We start from the raw sequence: 21,910 nt of genomic DNA on the forward strand, positions 1-21,910 counted from the left end.
CTCTGACCAATCCTTAAAGGTGGTATACTGTGTTGTTCTCCATTCCTCTGACCAATCCTTAAAGGTGGTATACTGTGTTGTTCATTCCTCTGACCAATCCTTAAGGTGGTATACTGTGTTGTTCTTTCCTCTGACCAATCCTTAAGGTGGTATACTGTGTTCGTTCTCCATTCCTCTGACCAATCCTTAAAGGTGGTATACTGTGTTGTTCTTTCCTCTGACCAATCCTTAAAGGTGGTATACTGTATTGTTCTCCATTCCTCTGACCAATCCTTAAAGGTGGTATACTGTGTTCTTTCCTCTGACCAATCCTTAAAGGTGGTATACTGTGTTCTCCATTCCTCTGACCAATCCTTAAAGGTGGTATACTGTGTTGTTCTTTCCTCTGACCAATCCTTAAAGGTGTTATACTGTGTTGTTCTTTCCTCTGACCAATCCTTAAAAAGGTGGTATACTGTGTTGTTCATTCCTCTGACCAATCCTTAAAGGTGGTATACTGTGTTCTCCATTCCTCTGACCAATCCTTAAAGGTGGTATACTGTGTTGTTCTTTCCTCTGACCAGTCCTTAAAGGTGGTATACTGTGTTCTCCATTCCTCTGACCAGTCCTTAAAGGTGGTATACTGTGTTCTCCATTCCTCTGACCAATCCTTAAAGGTGGTATACTGTGTTGTTCTTTCCTCTGACCAATCCTTAAAGGTGGTATACTGTGTTGTTCTTTCCTCTGACCAGTCCTTAAAGGTGGTATACTGTGTTGTTCGTTCTCCTTTCCTCTGACCAGTCCTTAAAGGTGGTATACTGTGTTCTCCATTCCTCTGACCAGTCCTTAAAGGTGGTATACTGTGTTGTTCTTTCCTCTAACCAATCCTTAAAGGTGGTATACTGTGTTGTTCTTTCCTCTGACCAATCCTTAAAGGTGGTATACTGTGTTGTTCATTCCTCTGACCAATCCTTAAAGGTGGTATACTGTGTTCTCCATTCCTCTGACCAATCCTTAAAGGTGGTATACTGTGTTGTTCTTTCCTCTGACCAATCCTTAAAGGTGGTATACTGTGTTCTCCATTCCTCTGACCAGTCCTTAAAGGTGGTATACTGTGTTCTCCATTCCTCTGACCAATCCTTAAAGGTGGTATACTGTGTTGTTCGTTCCTCTGACCAATCCTTAAAGGTGGTATACTGTGTTGTTCATTCCTCTGACCAGTCCTTAAAGGTGGTATACTGTGTTGTTCTTTCCTCTGACCAATCCTTAAAAGGTGGTATACTGTGTTCTCCATTCCTCTGACCAATCCTTAAAGGTGGTATACTGTGTTGTTCATTCCTCTGACCAATCCTTAAAGGTGGTATACTGTGTTGTTCTTTCCTCTGACCAATCCTTAAAGGTGGTATACTGTGTTGTTCTTTCCTCTGACCAATCCTTAAAGGTGGTATACTGTGTTGTTCTTTCCTCTGACCAATCCTTAAAGGTGGTATACTGTGTTGTTCTTTCCTCTGACCAATCCTTAAAGGTGGTATACTGTGTTGTTCTTTCCTCTGACCAATCCTTAAAGGTGGTATACTGTGTTTTCATTCCTCTGACCAATCCTTAAAGGTGGTATACTGTGTTGTTCTTTCCTCTGACCAATCCTTAAGGTGGTATACTGTGTTGTTCTTTCCTCTGACCAATCCTTAAAGGTGGTATACTGTGTTGTTCTTTCCTCTGACCAATCCTTAAAGGTGGTATACTGTGTTGTTCGTTCCTCTGACCAATCCTTAAAGGTGGTATACTGTGTTGTTCATTCCTCTGACCAATCCTTAAAGGTGGTATACTGTGTTGTTCTCCATTCCTCTGACCAATCCTTAAAGGTGGTATACTGTGTTGTCCTTTCTTCTAACCAATCCTTAAAGGTGGTATACTGTGTTGTTCGTTCTCCATTCCTCTGACCAGTCCTTAAAGGTGGTATACTGTGTTGTTCTTTCCTCTGACCAATCCTTAAAGGTGGTATACTGTGTTGTTCTTTCCTCTGACCAATCCTTAAAGGTGGTATACTGTGTTGTTCATTCCTCTGACCAATCCTTAAAGGTGGTATACTGTGTTGTTCATTCCTCTGACCAATCCTTAAAGGTGGTATACTGTGTTGTTCATTCCTCTGACCAATCCTTAAAGGTGGTATACTGTGTTGTTCTTTCCTCTGACCAATCCTTAAAGGTGGTATACTGTGTTGTTCGTTCCTCTGACCAATCCTTAAAGGTGGTATACTGTGTTCTCCATTCCTCTGACCAATCCTTAAAGGTGGTATACTGTGTTGTTCATTCCTCTGACCAATCCTTAAAGGTGGTATACTGTGTTGTTCTTTCCTCTGACCAATCCTTAAAGGTGGTATACTGTGTTGTTCGTTCTCCATTCCTCTGACCAATCCTTAAAGGTGGTATACTGTGTTGTTCTTTCCTCTGACCAATCCTTAAAGGTGGTATACTGTGTTGTTCTTTCCTCTGACCAATCCTTAAAGGTGGTATACTGTGTTGTTCGTTCCTCTGACCAATCCTTAAAGGTGGTATACTGTGTTGTTCTTTCCTCTGACCAATCCTTAAAGGTGGTATACTGTGTTGTTCTTTCCTCTGACCAATCCTTAAGGTGGTATACTGTGTTGTTCATTCCTCTGACCAATCCTTAAAGGTGGTATACTGTGTTGTTCATTCCTCTGACCAATCCTTAAAGGTGGTATACTGTGTTGTTCATTCCTCTGACCAATCCTTAAAGGTGGTATACTGTGTTGTTCTTTCCTCTGACCAATCCTTAAAGGTGGTATACTGTGTTGTTCTTTCCTCTGACCAATCCTTAAAGGTGGTATACTGTGTTGTTCATTCCTCTGACCAATCCTTAAAGGTGGTATACTGTGTGTTGTTCTTTCCTCTGACCAATCCTTAAAGGTGGTATACTGTGTTCTCCATTCCTCTGACCAATCCTTAAAGGTGGTATACTGTGTTGTTCGTTCCTCTGACCAATCCTTAAAGGTGGTATACTGTGTTGTTCTTTCCTCTGACCAATCCTTAAAGGTGGTATACTGTGTTGTTCTTTCCTCTGACCAGTCCTTAAAGGTGGTATACTGTGTTGTTCGTTCCTCTGACCAATCCTTAAAGGTGGTATACTGTGTTGTTCGTTCCTCTGACCAATCCTTAAAGGTGGTATACTGTGTTGTTGTTTCCTCTGACCAATCCTTAAAGGTGGTATACTGTGTTGTTCATTCCTCTGACCAATCCTTAAAGGTGGTATACTGTGTTGTTCATTCCTCTGACCAATCCTTAAAGGTGGTATACTGTGTTCTTCATTCCTCTGACCAATCCTTAAAGGTGGTATACTGTGTTGTTCATTCCTCTGACCAATCCTTAAAGGTGGTATACTGTGTTCTCCATTCCTCTGACCAATCCTTAAAGGTGGTATACTGTGTTGTTCTTTCCTCTGACCAATCCTTAAAGGTGGTATACTGTGTTGTTCTTTCCTCTGACCAATCCTTAAAGGTGGTATACTGTGTTGTTCTTTCCTCTGACCAATCCTTAAAGGTGGTATACTGTGTTGTTCATTCCTCTGACCAATCCTTAAAGGTGGTATACTGTGTTGTTCTTTCCTCTGACCAATCCTTAAAGGTGGTATACTGTGTTGTTCTTTCCTCTGACCAATCCTTAAAGGTGGTATACTGTGTTCTTTCCTCTGACCAATCCTTAAAGGTGGTATACTGTGTTCTTCATTCCTCTGACCAATCCTTAAAGGTGGTATACTGTGTTGTTCATTCCTCTGACCAATCCTTAAAGGTGGTATACTGTGTTGTTCTTTCCTCTGACCAATCCTTAAAGGTGGTATACTGTGTTGTCCATTCCTCTGACCAATCCTTAAAGGTGGTATACTGTGTTGTTCTTTCCTCTGACCAATCCTTAAAGGTGGTATACTGTGTTGTTCTTTCCTCTGACCAATCCTTAAAGGTGGTATACTGTGTTGTTCTTTCCTCTGACCAATCCTTAAAGGTGGTATACTGTGTTGTTCTTTCCTCTGACCAATCCTTAAAGGTGGTATACTGTGTTGTTCTCCATTCCTCTGACCAATCCTTAAAGGTGGTATACTGTGTTGTTCATTTCCTCTGACCAATCCTTAAAGGTGGTATACTGTGTTGTTCATTCCTCTGACCAATCCTTAAGGTGGTAACTGTGTTGTATTCCTCTGACCAACTTAAAGGTGGTATACTGTGTTGTTCTTTCCTCTGACCAGTCCTTAAAGGTGGTATACTGTGTTGTTCTTTCCTCTGACCAATCCTTAAAGGTGGTATACTGTGTTGTTCTTTCCTCTGACCAATCCTTAAAGGTGGTATACTGTGTTGTTCATTCCTCTGACCAATCCTTAAAGGTGGTATACTGTGTTGTTCATTCCTCTGACCAATCCTTAAAGGTGGTATACTGTGTTGTTCATTCCTCTGACCAATCCTTAAAGGTGGTATACTGTGTTGTTCTTTCCTCTGACCAATCCTTAAAGGTGGTATACTGTGTTGTTCATTCCTCTGACCAATCCTTAAAGGTGGTATACTGTGTTGTTCATTCCTCTGACCAATCCTTAAAGGTGGTATACTGTGTTGTTCATTCCTCTGACCAATCCTTAAAGGTGGTATACTGTGTTGTTCATTCCTCTGACCAATCCTTAAAGGTGGTATACTGTGTTGTTCATTCCTCTGACCAATCCTTAAAGGTGGTATACTGTGTTGTTCTTTCCTCTGACCAATCCTTAAAGGTGGTATACTGTGTTGTTCATTCCTCTGACCAATCCTTAAAGGTGGTATACTGTGTTGTTCGTTCCTCTGACCAATCCTTAAAGGTGGTATACTGTGTTGTTCTTTCCTCTGACCAATCCTTAAAGGTGGTATACTGTGTTGTTCTTTCCTCTGACCAATCCTTAAAGGTGGTATACTGTGTTGTTCTTTCCTCTGACCAATCCTTAAAGGTGGTATACTGTGTTGTTCTTTCCTCTGACCAATCCTTAAAGGTGGTATACTGTGTTCTCCATTCCTCTGACCAATCCTTAAAGGTGGTATACTGTGTTGTTCTTTCCTCTGACCAATCCTTAAAGGTGGTATACTGTGTTCTCCATTCCTCTGACCAATCCTTAAAGGTGGTATACTGTGTTGTTCTTTCCTCTGACCAATCCTTAAAGGTGGTATACTGTGTTGTTCTTTCCTCTGACCAATCCTTAAAGGTGGTATACTGTGTTGTTCATTCCTCTGACCAATCCTTAAAGGTGGTATACTGTGTTGTTCTTTCCTCTGACCAATCCTTAAAGGTGGTATACTGTGTTGTTCTTTCCTCTGACCAATCCTTAAAGGTGGTATACTGTGTTGTTCTTTCCTCTGACCAATCCTTAAAGGTGGTATACTGTGTTGTTCATTCCTCTGACCAATCCTTAAAGGTGGTATACTGTGTTGTTCTTTCCTCTGACCAATCCTTAAAGGTGGTATACTGTGTTGTCCATTCCTCTGACCAATCCTTAAAGGTGGTATACTGTGTTGTTCATTCCTCTGACCAATCCTTAAAGGTGGTATACTGTGTTGTTCTTTCCTCTCTTAAAGGTGGTATACTGTGTTGTTCATTCCTCTGACCAATCCTTAAAGGTGGTATACTGTGTTGTTCATTCCTCTGACCAATCCTTAAAGGTGGTATACTGTGTTCTCCATTCCTCTGACCAATCCTTAAAGGTGGTATACTGTGTTGTTCTTTCCTCTGACCAATCCTTAAAGGTGGTATACTGTGTTGTTCTTTCCTCTGACCAATCCTTAAAGGTGGTATACTGTGTTGTTCGTTTCCTCCTCTGACCAATCCTTAAAGGTGGTATACTGTGTTGTTCTTTCCTCTGACCAATCCTTAAAGGTGGTATACTGTGTTGTTCATTCCTCTGACCAATCCTTAAAGGTGGTATACTGTGTTGTTCTTTCCTCTGACCAATCCTTAAAGGTGGTATACTGTGTTGTTCTTTCCTCTCCTTAAAGGTGGTATTCCTCTGACCAATCCTTAAAGGTGGTATACTGTGTTGTTCATTCCTCTGACCAATCCTTAAAGGTGGTATACTGTGTTGTTCGTTCTCCAGTCCTCTGACCAATCCTTAAAGGTGGTATACTGTGTTGTTGTTTCCTCTGACCAATCCTTAAAGGTGGTATACTGTGTTGTTCGTTCTCCAGTCCTCTGACCAATCCTTAAAGGTGGTATACTGTGTTGTTGTTTCCTCTGACCAATCCTTAAAGGTGGTATACTGTGTTGTTCATTCCTCTGACCAATCCTTAAAGGTGGTATACTGTGTTGTTCGTTCTCTAGTCCTCTGACCAATCCTTAAAGGTGGTATACTGTGTTGTTCATTCCTCTGACCAATCCTTAAAGGTGGTATACTGTGTTCTCCATTCCTCTGAAGTCCTTAAAGGTGGTATACTGTGTTGTTCTTTCCTCTGACCAATCCTTAAAGGTGGTATACTGTGTTGTTCTTTCCTCTGACCAATCCTTAAAGGTGGTATACTGTGTTGTTCTTTCCTCTGACCAATCCTTAAAGGTGGTATACTGTGTTGTTATTCCTCTGACCAATCCTTAAAGGTGGTATACTGTGTTGTTCTTTCCTCTGACCAATCCTTAAAGGTGGTATACTGTGTTGTTCTTTCCTCTGACCAATCCTTAAAGGTGGTATACTGTGTTGTTCTTTCCTCTGACCAATCCTTAAAGGTGGTATACTGTGTTGTTCTTTCCTCTGACCAATCCTTAAAAGGTGGTATACTGTGTTGTTCTTTCCTCTGACCAATCCTTAAAGGTGGTATACTGTGTTGTTCTTTCCATTCCTCTGACCAATCCTTAAAGGTGGTATACTGTGTTGTTCTTTCCTCTGACCAATCCTTAAAGGTGGTATACTGTGTTGTTCTTTCCTCTGACCAATCCTTAAAGGTGGTATACTGTGTTGTCCTTTCCTCTGACCAATCCTTAAAGGTGGTATACTGTGTTGTTCATTCCTCTGACCAATCCTTAAAGGTGGTATACTGTGTTGTTCATTCCTCTGACCAATCCTTAAAGGTGGTATACTGTGTTGTTCATTCCTCTGACCAATCCTTAAAGGTGGTATACTGTGTTGTTCATTCCTCTGACCAATCCTTAAAGGTGGTATACTGTATTCCTCTGTGTCCTTAAAGGTGGTATACTGTGTTGTTCATTCCTCTGACCAATCCTTAAAGGTGGTAAAGGTGGTATACTGTGTTGTTCTTTCCTCTGACCAATCCTTAAAGGTGGTATACTGTGTTGTTCTTTCCTCTGACCAATCCTTAAAGGTGGTATACTGTGTTGTTCATTCCTCTGACCAATCCTTAAAGGTGGTATACTGTGTTGTTCTTTCCTCTGACCAATCCTTAAAGGTGGTATACTGTGTTGTTGTTCTCCATTCCTCTGACCAATCCTTAAAGGTGGTATACTGTGTTGTTCATTCCTCTAAAGGTGGTATACTGTGTTCTCCATTCCTCTGACCAATCCTTAAAGGTGGTATACTGTGTTGTTCATTCCTCTGACCAATCCTTAAAGGTGGTATACTGTGTTGTTCTTTCCTCTGACCAATCCTTAAAGGTGGTATACTGTGTTGTTCTTTCCTCTGACCAGTCCTTAAAGGTGGTATACTGTGTTCTTCATTCCTCTGACCAATCCTTAAAGGTGGTATACTGTGTTGTTCTTTCCTCTGACCAGTCCTTAAAGGTGGTATACTGTGTTGTTCATTCCTCTGACCAATCCTTAAAGGTGGTATACTGTGTTGTTCAGTCCTCTGACCAATCCTTAAAGGTGGTATACTGTGTTGTTCATTCCTCTGACCAATCCTTAAAGGTGGTGGTTCTTTCCTCTGACCAATCCTTAAAGGTGGTATACTGTGTTGTTCATTCCTCTGACCAATCCTTAAAGGTGGTATACTGTGTTGTTCTTTCCTCTGACCAATCCTTAAAGGTGGTATACTGTGTTGTTCATTCCTCTGACCAATCCTTAAAGGTGGTATACTGTGTTGTTCATTCCTCTGACCAATCCTTAAAGGTGGTATACTGTGTTCTCCATTCCTCTGACCAATCCTTAAAGGTGGTATACTGTGTTGTTCTTTCCTCTGACCAATCCTTAAAGGTGGTATACTGTGTTGTTCTTTCCTCTGACCAATCCTTAAAGGTGGTATACTGTGTTGTTCATTCCTCTGACCAATCCTTAAAGGTGGTATACTGTGTTGTTCTTTCCTCTGACCAATCCTTAAAGGTGGTATACTGTGTTGTTCCTCTGACCAATCCTTAAAGGTGGTATACTGTGTTGTTCATTCCTCTGACCAATCCTTAAAGGTGGTATACTGTTGTTCATTCCTCTGACCAATCCTTAAGGTGGTATCTGTGTTGTTCATTCCTCTGACCAATCCTTAAAGGTGGTATACTGTGTTGTTCTTTCCTCTGACCAATCCTTAAAGGTGGTATACTGTGTTCTCCATTCCTCTGACCAATCCTTAAAGGTGGTATACTGTGTTGTTCTTTCCTCTGACCAATCCTTAAAGGTGGTATACTGTGTTCTCCATTCCTCTGACCAGTCCTTAAAGGTGGTATACTGTGTTGTTCTTTCCTCTGACCAATCCTTAAAGGTGGTATACTGTGTTCTCCATTCCTCTGACCAATCCTTAAAGGTGATATACTGTGTTCTCCATTCCTCTGACCAATCCTTAAAGGTGTTATACTGTGTTGTTCGTTCTCCAGTCCTCTGACCAATCCTTAAAGGTGGTATACTGTGTTGTTCATTCCTCTGACCAATCCTTAAAGGTGGTATACTGTGTTGTTCTATCCTCTGACCAATCCTTAAAGGTGGTATACTGTGTTGTTCTATCCTCTGACCAATCCTTAAAGGTGGTATACTGTGTTGTTCTTTCCTCTGACCAATCCTTAAAGGTGGTATACTGTGTTGTTCATTCCTCTGACCAATCCTTAAAGGTGGTATACTGTGTTGTTCTTTCCTCTGACCAATCCTTAAAGGTGGTATACTGTGTTGTTCTTTCCTCTGACCAATCCTTAAAGGTGGTATACTGTGTTGTTCTTTCCTCTGACCAATCCTTAAAGGTGGTATACTGTGTTGTTCTTTCCTCTGACCAATCCTTAAAGGTGGTATACTGTGTTGTTCATTCCTCTGACCAATCCTTAAAGGTGGTATACTGTGTTGTTCGTTCTCCAGTCCTCTGACCAATCCTTAAAGGTGGTATACTGTGTTGTTCGTTCCTCTGACCAATCCTTAAAGGTGGTATACTGTGTTGTCCATTCCTCTGACCAATCCTTAAAGGTGGTATACTGTGTTGTTCATTCCTCTGACCAATCCTTAAAGGTGGTATACTGTGTTGTTCTTTCCTCTGACCAATCCTTAAAGGTGGTATACTGTGTTGTTCATTCCTCTGACCAATCCTTAAAAGGTGGTATACTGTGTTGTTCTTTCCTCTGACCAATCCTTAAAGGTGGTATACTGTGTTGTCATTCCTCTGACCAACTTAAAGGTGGTATACTGTTTGTTCTTTCCTCTGACCAATCCTTAAAGGTGGTATACTGTGTTGTTCTTTCCTCTGACCAATCCTTAAAGGTGGTATACTGTGTTGGTTCCTCTGACCAATCCTTAAGGTGGTATACTGTGTTGTTCATTCCTCTGACCAATCCTTAAAGGTGGTATACTGTGTTGTTCATTCCTCTGACCAATCCTTAAAGGTGGTATACTGTGTTGTTCTTTCCTCTGACCAATCCTTAAAGGTGGTATACTGTGTTGTTCTTTCCTCTGACCAATCCTTAAAGGTGGTATACTGTGTTGTTCTTTCCTCTGACCAATCCTTAAAGGTGGTATACTGTGTTGTTCGTTCTCCATTCCTCTGACCAGTCCTTAAAGGTGGTATACTGTGTTGTTCGTTCTTCCTCTGACCAATCCTTAAAGGTGGTATACTGTGTTCGTTCTCCATTCCTCTGACCAATCCTTAAAGGTGGTATACTGTGTTGTTCTTTCCTCTGACCAATCCTTAAAGGTGGTATACTGTGTTGTTTCCATTCCTCTGACCAATCCTTAAAGGTGGTATACTGTGTTGTTCTTTCCTCTGACCAATCCTTAAAGGTGGTATACTGTGTTGTTCATTCCTCTGACCAATCCTTAAAGGTGGTATACTGTGTTGTTCTTTCCTCTGACCAATCCTTAAAGGTGGTATACTGTGTTGTTGTTCTTTCCTCTGACCAATCCTTAAAGGTGGTATACTGTGTTGTTCTTTCCTCTGACCAATCCTTAAAGGTGGTATACTGTGTTGTCCATTCCTCTGACCAATCCTTAAAGGTGGTATACTGTGTTGTTCATTCCTCTGACCAATCCTTAAAGGTGGTATACTGTGTTGTTCTTTCCTCTGACCAATCCTTAAAGGTGGTATACTGTGTTGTTCATTCCTCTGACCAATCCTTAAAGGTGGTATACTGTGTTGTTCTTTCCTCTGACCAATCCTTAAAGGTGGTATACTGTGTTGTTCTTTCCTCTGACCAGTCCTTAAAGGTGGTATACTGTGTTCTCCTTTCCTCTGACCAATCCTTAAAGGTGGTATACTGTGTTGTTCTTTCCTCTGACCAATCCTTAAAGGTGGTATACTGTGTTGTTCTTTCCTCTGACCAATCCTTAAAGGTGGTATACTGTGTTGTTCTTTCCTCTGACCAATCCTTAAAGGTGGTATACTGTGTTGTTCATTCCTCTGACCAATCCTTAAAGGTGGTATACTGTGTTGTTCTTTCCTCTGACCAATCCTTAAAGGTGGTATACTGTGTTGTTCATTCCTCTGACCAATCCTTAAAGGTGGTATACTGTGTTGTTCTTTCCTCTGACCAATCCTTAAAGGTGGTATACTGTGTTCTCCATTCCTCTGACCAATCCTTAAAGGTGGTATACTGTGTTGTTCTTTCCTCTGACCAATCCTTAAAGGTGGTATACCGTGTTGTTGTTCTCCATTCCTCTGACCAATCCTTAAAGGTGGTATACTGTGTTGTTCATTCCTCTGACCAATCCTTAAAGGTGGTATACTGTGTTCTCCATTCCTCTGACCAATCCTTAAAGGTGGTATACTGTGTTGTTCTTTCCTCTGACCAATCCTTAAAGGTGGTATACTGTGTTCTCCATTCCTCTGACCAATCCTTAAAGGTGGTATACTGTGTTGTTCTTTCCTCTGACCAATCCTTAAAGGTGGTATACTGTGTTGTTCGTTCTCCATTCCTCTGACCAATCCTTAAAGGTGGTATACTGTGTTGTTCTTTCCTCTGACCAATCCTTAAAGGTGGTATACTGTGTTGTTCTTTCCTCTGACCAATCCTTAAAGGTGGTATACTGTGTTCTCCATTCCTCTGACCAATCCTTAAAGGTGGTATACTGTGTTGTTCATTCCTCTGACCAATCCTTAAAGGTGGTATACTGTGTTCTCCATTCCTCTGACCAATCCTTAAAGGTGGTATACTGTGTTGTTCTTTCCTCTGACCAATCCTTAAAGGTGGTATACTGTGTTGTTCTTTCCTCTGACCAATCCTTAAAGGTGGTATACTGTGTTGTTCATTCCTCTGACCAATCCTTAAAGGTGGTATACTGTGTTGTTCTTTCCTCTGACCAATCCTTAAAGGTGGTATACTGTGTTGTTCGTTCCTCTGACCAATCCTTAAAGGTGGTATACTGTGTTGTTCTTTCCTCTGACCAATCCTTAAAGGTGGTATACTGTGTTGTTCATTCCTCTGACCAATCCTTAAAGGTGGTATACTGTGTTGTTCTTTCCTCTGACCAATCCTTAAAGGTGGTATACTGTGTTGTTCTTTCCTCTGACCAATCCTTAAAGGTGGTATACTGTGTTGTTCTTTCCTCTGACCAATCCTTAAAGGTGGTATACTGTGTTGTCCATTCCTCTGACCAATCCTTAAAGGTGGTATACTGTGTTGTTCTTTCCTCTGACCAATCCTTAAAGGTGGTATACTGTGTTGTTCATTCCTCTGACCAATCCTTAAAGGTGGTATACTGTGTTGTTCTTTCCTCTGACCAATCCTTAAAGGTGGTATACTGTGTTGTTCTTTCCTCTGACCAATCCTTAAAGGTGGTATACTGTGTTGTTCTTTCCTCTGACCAGTCCTTAAAGGTGGTATACTGTGTTGTTCTTTCCTCTGACCAATCCTTAAAGGTGGTATACTGTGTTGTTCATTCCTCTGACCAATCCTTAAAGGTGGTATACTGTGTTGTTCATTCCTCTGACCAATCCTTAAAGGTGGTATACTGTGTTGTTCTTTCCTCTGACCTCCTTAAAGGTGGTATACTGTGTTGTTCTTTCCTCTGACCAATCCTTAAAGGTGGTATACTGTGTTGTTCGTTCTCCAGTCCTCTGACCAATCCTTAAAGGTGGTATACTGTGTGTTGTTCTTTCCTCTGACCAATCCTTAAAGGTGGTATACTGTGTTGTTGTTCTCCATTCCTCTGACCAATCCTTAAAGGTGGTATACTGTGTTGTTCTTTCCTCTGACCAATCCTTAAAGGTGGTATACTGTGTTGTTCTTTCCTCTGACCAATCCTTAAAGGTGGTATACTGTGTTGTTCTTTCCTCTGACCAATCCTTAAAGGTGGTATACTGTGTTGTCCATTCCTCTGACCAATCCTTAAAGGTGGTATACTGTGTTGTTCTTTCCTCTGACCAATCCTTAAAGGTGGTATACTGTGTTGTTCTTTCCTCTGACCAATCCTTAAAGGTGGTATACTGTGTTGTTCTTTCCTCTGACCAATCCTTAAAGGTGGTATACTGTGTTGTTCTTTCCTCTGACCAGTCCTTAAAGGTGGTATACTGTGTTGTTCTTTCCTCTGACCAATCCTTAAAGGTGGTATACTGTGTTGTTCGTTCCTCTGACCAATCCTTAAAGGTGGTATACTGTGTTGTTCATTCCTCTGACCAGTCCTTAAAGGTGGTATACTGTGTTGTTCTTTCCTCTGACCAATCCTTAAAGGTGGTATACTGTGTTGTTCTTTCCTCTGACCAATCCTTAAAGGTGGTATACTGTGTTGTTCTTTCCTCTGACCAATCCTTAAAGGTGGTATACTGTGTTGTTCGTTCTCCATTCCTCTGACCAATCCTTAAAGGTGGTATACTGTGTTGTTCGTTCTCCATTCCTCTGACCAATCCTTAAAGGTGGTATACTGTGTTGTTCGTTCCTCTGACCAATCCTTAAAGGTGGTATACTGTGTTGTTCGTTCCTCTGACCAATCCTTAAAGGTGGTATACTGTGTTGTTCGTTCCTCTGACCAATCCTTAAAGGTGGTATACTGTGTTGTTCTTTCCTCTGACCAATCCTTAAAGGTGGTATACTGTGTTCGTTCTCCATTCCTCTGACCAATCCTTAAAATACTGTGGTGGTAAGGTGTGTTCTCATTCCTCTGACCAATCCTTAAAGGTGGTATACTGTGTTGTTCTTTCCTCTGACCAATCCTTAAAGGTGGTATACTGTGTTGTTCTTTCCTCTGACCAATCCTTAAAGGTGGTATACTGTGTTGTTCTTTCCTCTGACCAATCCTTAAAGGTGGTATACTGTGTTGTTCATTCCTCTGACCAATCCTTAAAGGTGGTATACTGTGTTCTCCATTCCTCTGACCAATCCTTAAAGGTGGTATACTGTGTTGTTCTTTCCTCTGACCAATCCTTAAAGGTGGTATACTGTGTTGTTCATTCCTCTGACCAATCCTTAAAGGTGGTATACTGTGTTGTTCTTTCCTCTGACCAATCCTTAAAGGTGGTATACTGTGTTGTTCTTTCCTCTGACCAGTCCTTAAAGGTGGTATACTGTGTTGTTCTTTCCTTCCTCTGACCAATCCTTAAAGGTGGTATACTGTGTTGTTCATTCCTCTGACCAATCCTTAAAGGTGGTATACTGTGTTGTTCTTTCCTCTGACCAATCCTTAAAGGTGGTATACTGTGTTGTTCATTCCTCTGACCAATCCTTAAAGGTGGTATACTGTGTTGTTCTTTCCTCTGACCAATCCTTAAAGGTGGTATACTGTGTTGTTCATTCCTCTGACCAGTCCTTAAAGGTGGTATACTGTGTTGTTCTTTCCTCTGACCAATCCTTAAAGGTGGTATACTGTGTTGTTCGTTCCTCTGACCAGTCCTTAAAGGTGGTATACTGTGTTGTTCGTTCTCCAGTCCTCTGACCAATCCTTAAAGGTGGTATACTGTGTTGTTCGTTTCCATTCCTCTGACCAATCCTTAAAGGTGGTATACTGTGTTGTTCTTTCCTCTGACCAATCCTTAAAGGTGGTATACTGTGTTCTCCATTCCTCTGACCAATCCTTAAAGGTGGTATACTGTGTTGTTCTTTCCTCTGACCAAGCCTTAAAGGTGGTATACTGTGTTCTCCATTCCTCTGACCAATCCTTAAAGGTGGTATACTGTGTTGTTCTTTCCTCTGACCAATCCTTAAAGGTGGTATACTGTGTTGTTCTTTCCTCTGACCAATCCTTAAAGGTGGTATACTGTGTATTGTTCTTTCCTCTGACCAATCCTTAAAGGTGGTATACTGTGTTGTTCGTCTGACCAATCTTAAAGGTGGTATACTGTGTTCTCCAGTCCTCTGACCAATCCTTAAAGGTGGTATACTGTGTTCTCCATTCCTCTGACCAATCCTTAAAGGTGGTATACTGTGTTCTCCAGTCCTCTGACCAATCCTTAAAGGTGGTATACTGTGTTGTTCTTTCCTCTGACCAATCCTTAAAGGTGGTATACTGTGTTGTTGTTTCCTCTGACCAATCCTTAAAGGTGGTATACTGTGTTGTTCGTTCCTCTGACCAATCCTTAAAGGTGGTATACTGTGTTGTTGTTTCCTCTGACCAATCCTTAAAGGTGGTATACTGTGTTGTTCATTCCTCTGACCAATCCTTAAAGGTGGTATACTGTGTTCTCCGTTCCTCTGACCAATCCTTAAAGGTGGTATACTGTGTTGTTCATTCCTCTGACCAATCCTTAAAGGTGGTATACTGTGTTGTTCTTTCCTCTGACCAATCCTTAAAGGTGGTATACTGTGTTGTTCTTTCCTCTGACCAGTCCTTAAAGGTGTATACTGTGTTGTTCTTTCCTCTGACCAATCCTTAAAGGTGGTATACTGTGTTGTCCATTCCTCTGACCAATCCTTAAAGGTGGTATACTGTGTTGTTCTTTCCTCTGACCAATCCTTAAAGGTGGTATACTGTGTTGTTCGTTCTCCATTCCTCTGACCAATCCTTAAAGGTGGTATACTGTGTTGTTCTTTCCTCTGACCAATCCTTAAAGGTGGTATACTGTGTTGTTCTTTCCTCTGACCAATCCTTAAAGGTGGTATACTGTGTTGTCCTTAAAGGTGGTATACTGTGTTGTTCATTCCTCTGACCAATCCTTAAAGGTGGTATACTGTGTTGTTCATTCCTCTGACCAATCCTTAAAGGTGGTATACTGTGTTGTTCATTCCTCTGACCAATCCTTAAAGGTGGTATACTGTGTTGTTCTTTCCTCTGGCCAATCCTTAAAGGTGGTATACTGTGTTGTTCTTTCCTCTGACCAATCCTTAAAGGTGGTATACTGTGTTGTTCTCTTTCCTCTGACCAATCCTTAAAGGTGGTATACTGTGTTGTTCTCCATTCCTCTGACCAATCCTTAAAGGTGGTATACTGTGTTGTTCTTTCCTCTGACCAATCCTTAAAGGTGGTATACTGTGTTGTTCTTTCCTCTGACCAATCCTTAAAGGTGGTATACTGTGTTCTCCTTTCCTCTGACCAATCCTTAAAGGTGGTATACTGTGTTGTTGTTTCCTCTGACCAATCCTTAAAGGTGGTATACTGTGTTGTTCATTCCTCTGACCAATCCTTAAAGGTGGTATACTGTGTTGTTCTTTCCTCTGACCAATCCTTAAAGGTGGTATACTTGTTCTCCAGTCCTCTGACCAATCCTTAAAGGTGGTATACTGTGTTGTTCTTTCCTCTGACCAATCCTTAAAGGTGGTATACTGTGTTGTTGTTCCTCTGACCAATCCTTAAAGGTGGTATACTGTGTTCTCCATTCCTCTGACCAATCCTTAAAGGTGGTATACTGTGTTGTTCTTTCCTCTGACCAATCCTTAAGGTGGTATACTGTGTTCTCCATTCCTCTGACCAATCCTTAAAGGTGGTATACTGTGTTGTTCTTTCCTCTGACCTCCTTAAAGGTGGTATACTGTGTTGTTCTTTCCTCTGACCAATCCTTAAAGGTGGTATACTGTGTTGTTCTTTCCTCTGACCAATCCTTAAAGGTGGTATACTGTGTTGTTCTTTCCTCTGACCAATCCTTAAAGGTGGTATACTGTGTTGTTCGTTCCTCTGACCAATCCTTAAAGGTGGTATACTGTGTTGTTCTTTCCTCTGACCAATCCTTAAAGGTGGTATACTGTGTTATTCAGTCCTCTGACCAATCCTTAAAGGTGGTATACTGTGTTGTTCTTTCCTCTGACCAATCCTTAAAGGTGGTATACTGTGTTGTTCTTTCCTCTGACCAATCCTTAAAGGTGGTATACTGTGTTGTTCTTTCCTCTGACCAATCCTTAAAGGTGGTATACTGTGTTGTTCATTCCTCTGACCAATCCTTAAAGGTGGTATACTGTGTTGTTCTTTCCTCTGACCAGTCCTTAAAGGTGGTATACTGTGTTGTTCGTTCTCCATTCCTCTGACCAATCCTTAAAGGTGGTATACTGTGTTGTTCGTTCCTCTGACCAATCCTTAAAGGTGGTATACTGTGTTGTTCTTTCCTCTGACCAATCCTTAAAGGTGGTATACTGTGTTGTTCTTTCCTCTGACCAGTCCTTAAAGGTGGTATACTGTGTTGTTCTTTCCTCTGACCAATCCTTAAAGGTGGTATACTGTGTTGTTCATTCCTCTGACCAATCCTTAAAGGTGGTATACTGTGTTGTTCTTTCCTCTGACCAATCCTTAAAGGTGGTATACTGTGTTGTTCTTTCCTCTGACCAATCCTTAAAGGTGGTATACTGTGTTGTTCTTTCCTCTGACCAATCCTTAAAGGTGGTATACTGTGTTGTTCCGTTCTCATTCCTCTGACCAATCCTTAAAGGTGGTATACTGTGTTGTTCTCCATTCCTCTGACCAATCCTTAAAGGTGGTATACTGTGTTGTTCATTCCATTCTGACCAATCCTTAAAGGTGGTATACTGTGTTGTTCATTCCTCTGACCAATCCTTAAAGGTGGTATACTGTGTTGTTCATTCCTCTGACCAATCCTTAAAGGTGGTATACTGTGTTGTTCATTCCTCTGACCAATCCTTAAAGGTGGTATACTGTGTTGTTCATTCCTCTGACCAATCCTTAAAGGTGGTATACTGTGTTGTTCTTTCCTCTGACCAATCCTTAAAGGTGGTATACTGTGTTGTCCTTTCCTCTGACCAATCCTTAAAGGTGGTATACTGTGTTGTTCATTCCTCTGACCAATCCTTAAAGGTGGTATACTGTGTTGTTCGTTCCTCTGACCAGTCCTTAAAGGTGGTATACTGTGTTGTTCATTCCTCTGACCAATCCTTAAAGGTGGTATACTGTGTTGTTCGTTCCTCTGACCAATCCTTAAAGGTGGTATACTGTGTTGTTCATTCCTCTGACCAATCCTTAAAGGTGGTATACTGTGTTGTTCATTCCTCTGACCAATCCTTAAAGGTGGTATACTGTGTTGTTCATTCCTCTGACCAATCCTTAAGGTGGTATACTGTGTTGTTCTTTCCTCTGACCAATCCTTAAAGGTGGTATACTGTGTTGTTCATTCCTCTGACCAATCCTTAAAGGTGGTATACTGTGTTGTTCATTCCTCTGACCAACCACTGTGTTGTTCTTTCCTCTGACCAATCCTTAAAGGTGGTATACTGTGTTGTTCTTTCCTCTGACCAATCCTTAAGGTGGTATACTGTGTTCTCCATTCCTCTGACCAATCCTTAAAGGTGGTATACTGTGTTGTTCATTCCTCTGACCAATCCTTAAAGGTGGTATACTGTGTTGTTCATTCCTCTGACCAATCCTTAAAGGTGGTATACTGTGTTGTTCATTCCTCTGACCAATCCTTAAAGGTGGTATACTGTGTTGTTCTTTCCTCTGACCAATCCTTAAAGGTGGTATACTGTGTTGTTCCTTTCCTCTGACCAATCCTTAAAGGTGGTATACTGTGTTGTTCTTTCCTCTGACCAATCCTTAAAGGTGGTATACTGTGTTGTTCATTCCTCTGACCAATCCTTAAAGGTGGTATACTGTGTTGTTCATTCCTCTGACCAATCCTTAAAGGTGGTATACTGTGTTGTTCTTTCCTCTGACCAATCCTTAAAGGTGGTATACTGTGTTGTTCATTCCTCTGACCAATCCTTAAAGGTGGTATACTGTGTTGTTCTTTCCTCTGACCAATCCTTAAAGGTGGTATACTGTGTTGTTCAGTCCTCTGACCAATCCTTAAAGGTGGTATACTGTGTTGTTCATTCCTCTGACCAATCCTTAAAGGTGGTATACTGTGTTGTTCATTCCTCTGACCAATCCTTAAAGGTGGTATACTGTGTTGTTCTTTCCTCTGACCAATCCTTAAAGGTGGTATACTGTGTTGTTCATTCCTCTGACCAATCCTTAAAGGTGGTATACTGTGTTGTTCATTCCTCTGACCAATCCTTAAAGGTGGTATACTGTGTTGTTCTTTCCTCTGACCAATCCTTAAAGGTGGTATACTGTGTTGTTCTTTCCTCTGACCAATCCTTAAAGGTGGTATACTGTGTTGTTCTTTCCTCTGACCAATCCTTAAAGGTGGTATACTGTGTTCTCCATTCCTCTGACCAATCCTTAAAGGTGGTATACTGTGTTGTCCATTCCTCTGACCAATCCTTAAAGGTGGTATACTGTGTTGTTCATTCCTCTGACCAATCCTTAAAGGTGGTATACTGTGTTGTTCTTTCCTCTGACCAATCCTTAAAGGTGGTATACTGTGTTGTTCATTCCTCTGACCAATCCTTAAAGGTGGTATACTGTGTTGTTCATTCCTCTGACCAATCCTTAAAGGTGGTATACTGTGTTGTTCATTCCTCTGACCAATCCTTAAAGGTGGTATACTGTGTTGTTCATTCCTCTGACCAATCCTTAAAGGTGGTATACTGTGTTGTTCGTTCCTCTGACCAATCCTTAAAGGTGGTATACTGTGTTGTTCATTCCTCTGACCAATCCTTAAAGGTGGTATACTGTGTTCTCCATTCCTCTGACCAATCCTTAAAGGTGGTATACTGTGTTGTTCTTTCCTCTGACCAGTCCTTAAAGGTGGTATACTGTGTTCTCCATTCCTCTGACCAGTCCTTAAAGGTGGTATACTGTGGTATTCCTCTGACCTAAAGGTGGTATACTGTGTTGTTCTTTCCTCTGACCAATCCTTAAAGGTGGTATACTGTGTTGTTCATTCCTCTGACCAATCCTTAAAGGTGGTATACTGTGTTGTTCTTTCCTCTGACCAATCCTTAAAGGTGGTATACTGTGTTGTTCATTCCTCTGACCAATCCTTAAAGGTGGTATACTGTGTTGTTCTTTCCTCTGACCAATCCTTAAAGGTGGTATACTGTGTTGTTCATTCCTCTGACCAATCCTTAAAGGTGGTATACTGTGTTCTCCATTCCTCTGACCAATCCTTAAAGGTGGTATACTGTGTTGTTCATTCCTCTGACCAATCCTTAAAGGTGGTATACTGTGTTGTTCTTTCCTCTGACCAATCCTTAAAGGTGGTATACTGTGTTGTTCTTTCCTCTGACCAATCCTTAAAGGTGGTATACTGTGTTGTTCTTTCCTCTGACCAATCCTTAAAGGTGGTATACTGTGTTGTTCTTTCCTCTGACCAATCCTTAAAGGTGGTATACTGTGTTGTTCATTCCTCTGACCAATCCTTAAAGGTGGTATACTGTGTTCTCCATTCCTCTGACCAATCCTTAAAGGTGGTATACTGTGTTGTTCATTCCTCTGACCAATCCTTAAAGGTGGTATACTGTGTTGTTCTTTCCTCTGACCAATCCTTAAAGGTGGTATACTGTGTTGTTCTTTCCTCTGACCAATCCTTAAAGGTGGTATACTGTGTTGTTCATTCCTCTGACCAATCCTTAAAGGTGGTATACTGTGTTGTTCATTCCTCTGACCAATCCTTAAAGGTGGTATACTGTGTTGTTCATTCCTCTGACCAATCCTTAAAGGTGGTATACTGTGTTGTTCATTCCTCTGACCAATCCTTAAAGGTGGTATACTGTGTTGTTCATTCCTCTGACCAATCCTTAAAGGTGGTATACTGTGTTGTTCTTTCCTCTGACCAATCCTTAAAGGTGGTATACTGTTGTTCTTTCCTCTGACCAATCCTTAAAGGTGGTATACTGTGTTCTCCATTCCTCTGACCAATCCTTAAAGGTGGTATACTGTGTTCTCCATTCCTCTGACCAATCCTTAAAGGTGTATACTGTGTTGTTCATTCCTCTGACCAATCCTTAAAGGTGGTATACTGTGTTCTTCATTCCTCTGACCAATCCTTAAAGGTGGTATACTGTGTTGTCCATTCCTCTGACCAATCCTTAAAGGTGGTATACTGTGTTCTCCATTCCTCTGACCAATCCTTAAAGGTGGTATACTGTGTTCTCCATTCCTCTGACCAATCCTTAAAGGTGGTATACTGTGTTGTTCATTCCTCTGACCAATCCTTAAAGGTGGTATACTGTGTTGTTCATTCCTCTGACCAATCCTTAAAGGTGGTATACTGTGTTCTTCATTCCTCTGACCAATCCTTAAAGGTGGTATACTGTGTTGTTCATTCCTCTGACCAATCCTTAAAGGTGGTATACTGTGTTGTTCATTCCTCTGACCAATCCTTAAAGGTGGTATACTGTGTTGTTCATTCCTCTGACCAATCCTTAAAGGTGGTATACTGTGTTGTTTTTCCTCTGACCAATCCTTAAAGGTGGTATACTGTGTTGTTCTTTCCTCTGACCAATCCTTAAAGGTGGTATACTGTGTTGTTCTTTCCTCTGACCAATCCTTAAAGGTGGTATACTGTGTTGTTCTTTCCTCTGACCAGTCCTTAAAGGTGGTATACTGTGTTGTTCTTTCCTCTGACCAATCCTTAAAGGTGGTATACTGTGTTGTTCTTTCCTCTGACCAATCCTTAAAGGTGGTATACTGTGTTGTTGTTTCCTCTGACCAGTCCTTAAAGGTGGTATACTGTGTTGTTCATTCCTCTGACCAATCCTTAAAGGTGGTATACTGTGTTGTTCATTCCTCTGACCAATCCTTAAAGGTGGTATACTGTGTTGTTCTTTCCTCTGACCAATCCTTAAAGGTGGTATACTGTGTTGTTCATTCCTCTGACCAGTCCTTAAAGGTGGTATACTGTGTTGTTCATTCCTCTGACCAATCCTTAAAGGTGGTATACTGTGTTGTTCATTCCTCTGACCAATCCTTAAAGGTGGTATACTGTGTTGTTCGTTCTCCATTCCTCTGACCAATCCTTAAAGGTGGTATACTGTGTTGTTGTTTCCTCTGACCAATCCTTAAAGGTGGTATACTGTGTTGTTCTTTCCTCTGACCAATCCTTAAAGGTGGTATAGTCCTCTGACCAATCCTTAAAGGTGGTATACTGTGTTGTTGTTTCCTCTGACCAATCCTTAAAGGTGGTATACTGTGTTGTTCATTCCTCTGACCAATCCTTAAAGGTGGTATACTGTGTTGTTCGTTCTCTAGTCCTCTGACCAATCCTTAAAGGTGATCTGTTGTGTTGACAGCTAAACTGTATCTGTGAGCTAGGTTGTGATTGCTGTAGTTGTAGTAATGCCTGCAGCTTTCTGTGGTCCCAGAGACACTCGATC

At 41.2% G+C, this 21,910-nt stretch overlaps 1 long non-coding RNA gene across 2 annotated transcripts; it reads left to right on the plus strand.

Annotated features, from left to right (window-relative positions):
- Window positions 1-11,186: 11,186 nt before the first annotated feature.
- On the plus strand, window positions 11,187-21,553 carry LOC127927687 (uncharacterized). 2 transcript variants are annotated; one of them, XR_008128460.1, is made up of 3 exons: window positions 11,187-11,274; window positions 15,231-15,279; window positions 21,511-21,553. It is a non-coding gene; the product is annotated as an uncharacterized LOC127927687 (long non-coding RNA). The 2 variants fall into 2 exon arrangements; XR_008128459.1 differs by lacking the exon at window positions 21,511-21,553 and adding an exon at window positions 16,691-16,733.
- Window positions 21,554-21,910: the final 357 nt, after the last annotated feature.

This window comes from Oncorhynchus keta, unplaced genomic scaffold (genome assembly GCF_023373465.1).
Source record: "Oncorhynchus keta strain PuntledgeMale-10-30-2019 unplaced genomic scaffold, Oket_V2 Un_scaffold_17308_pilon_pilon, whole genome shotgun sequence".
In the NCBI taxonomy this organism is placed as follows: domain Eukaryota; kingdom Metazoa; phylum Chordata; class Actinopteri; order Salmoniformes; family Salmonidae; genus Oncorhynchus; species Oncorhynchus keta.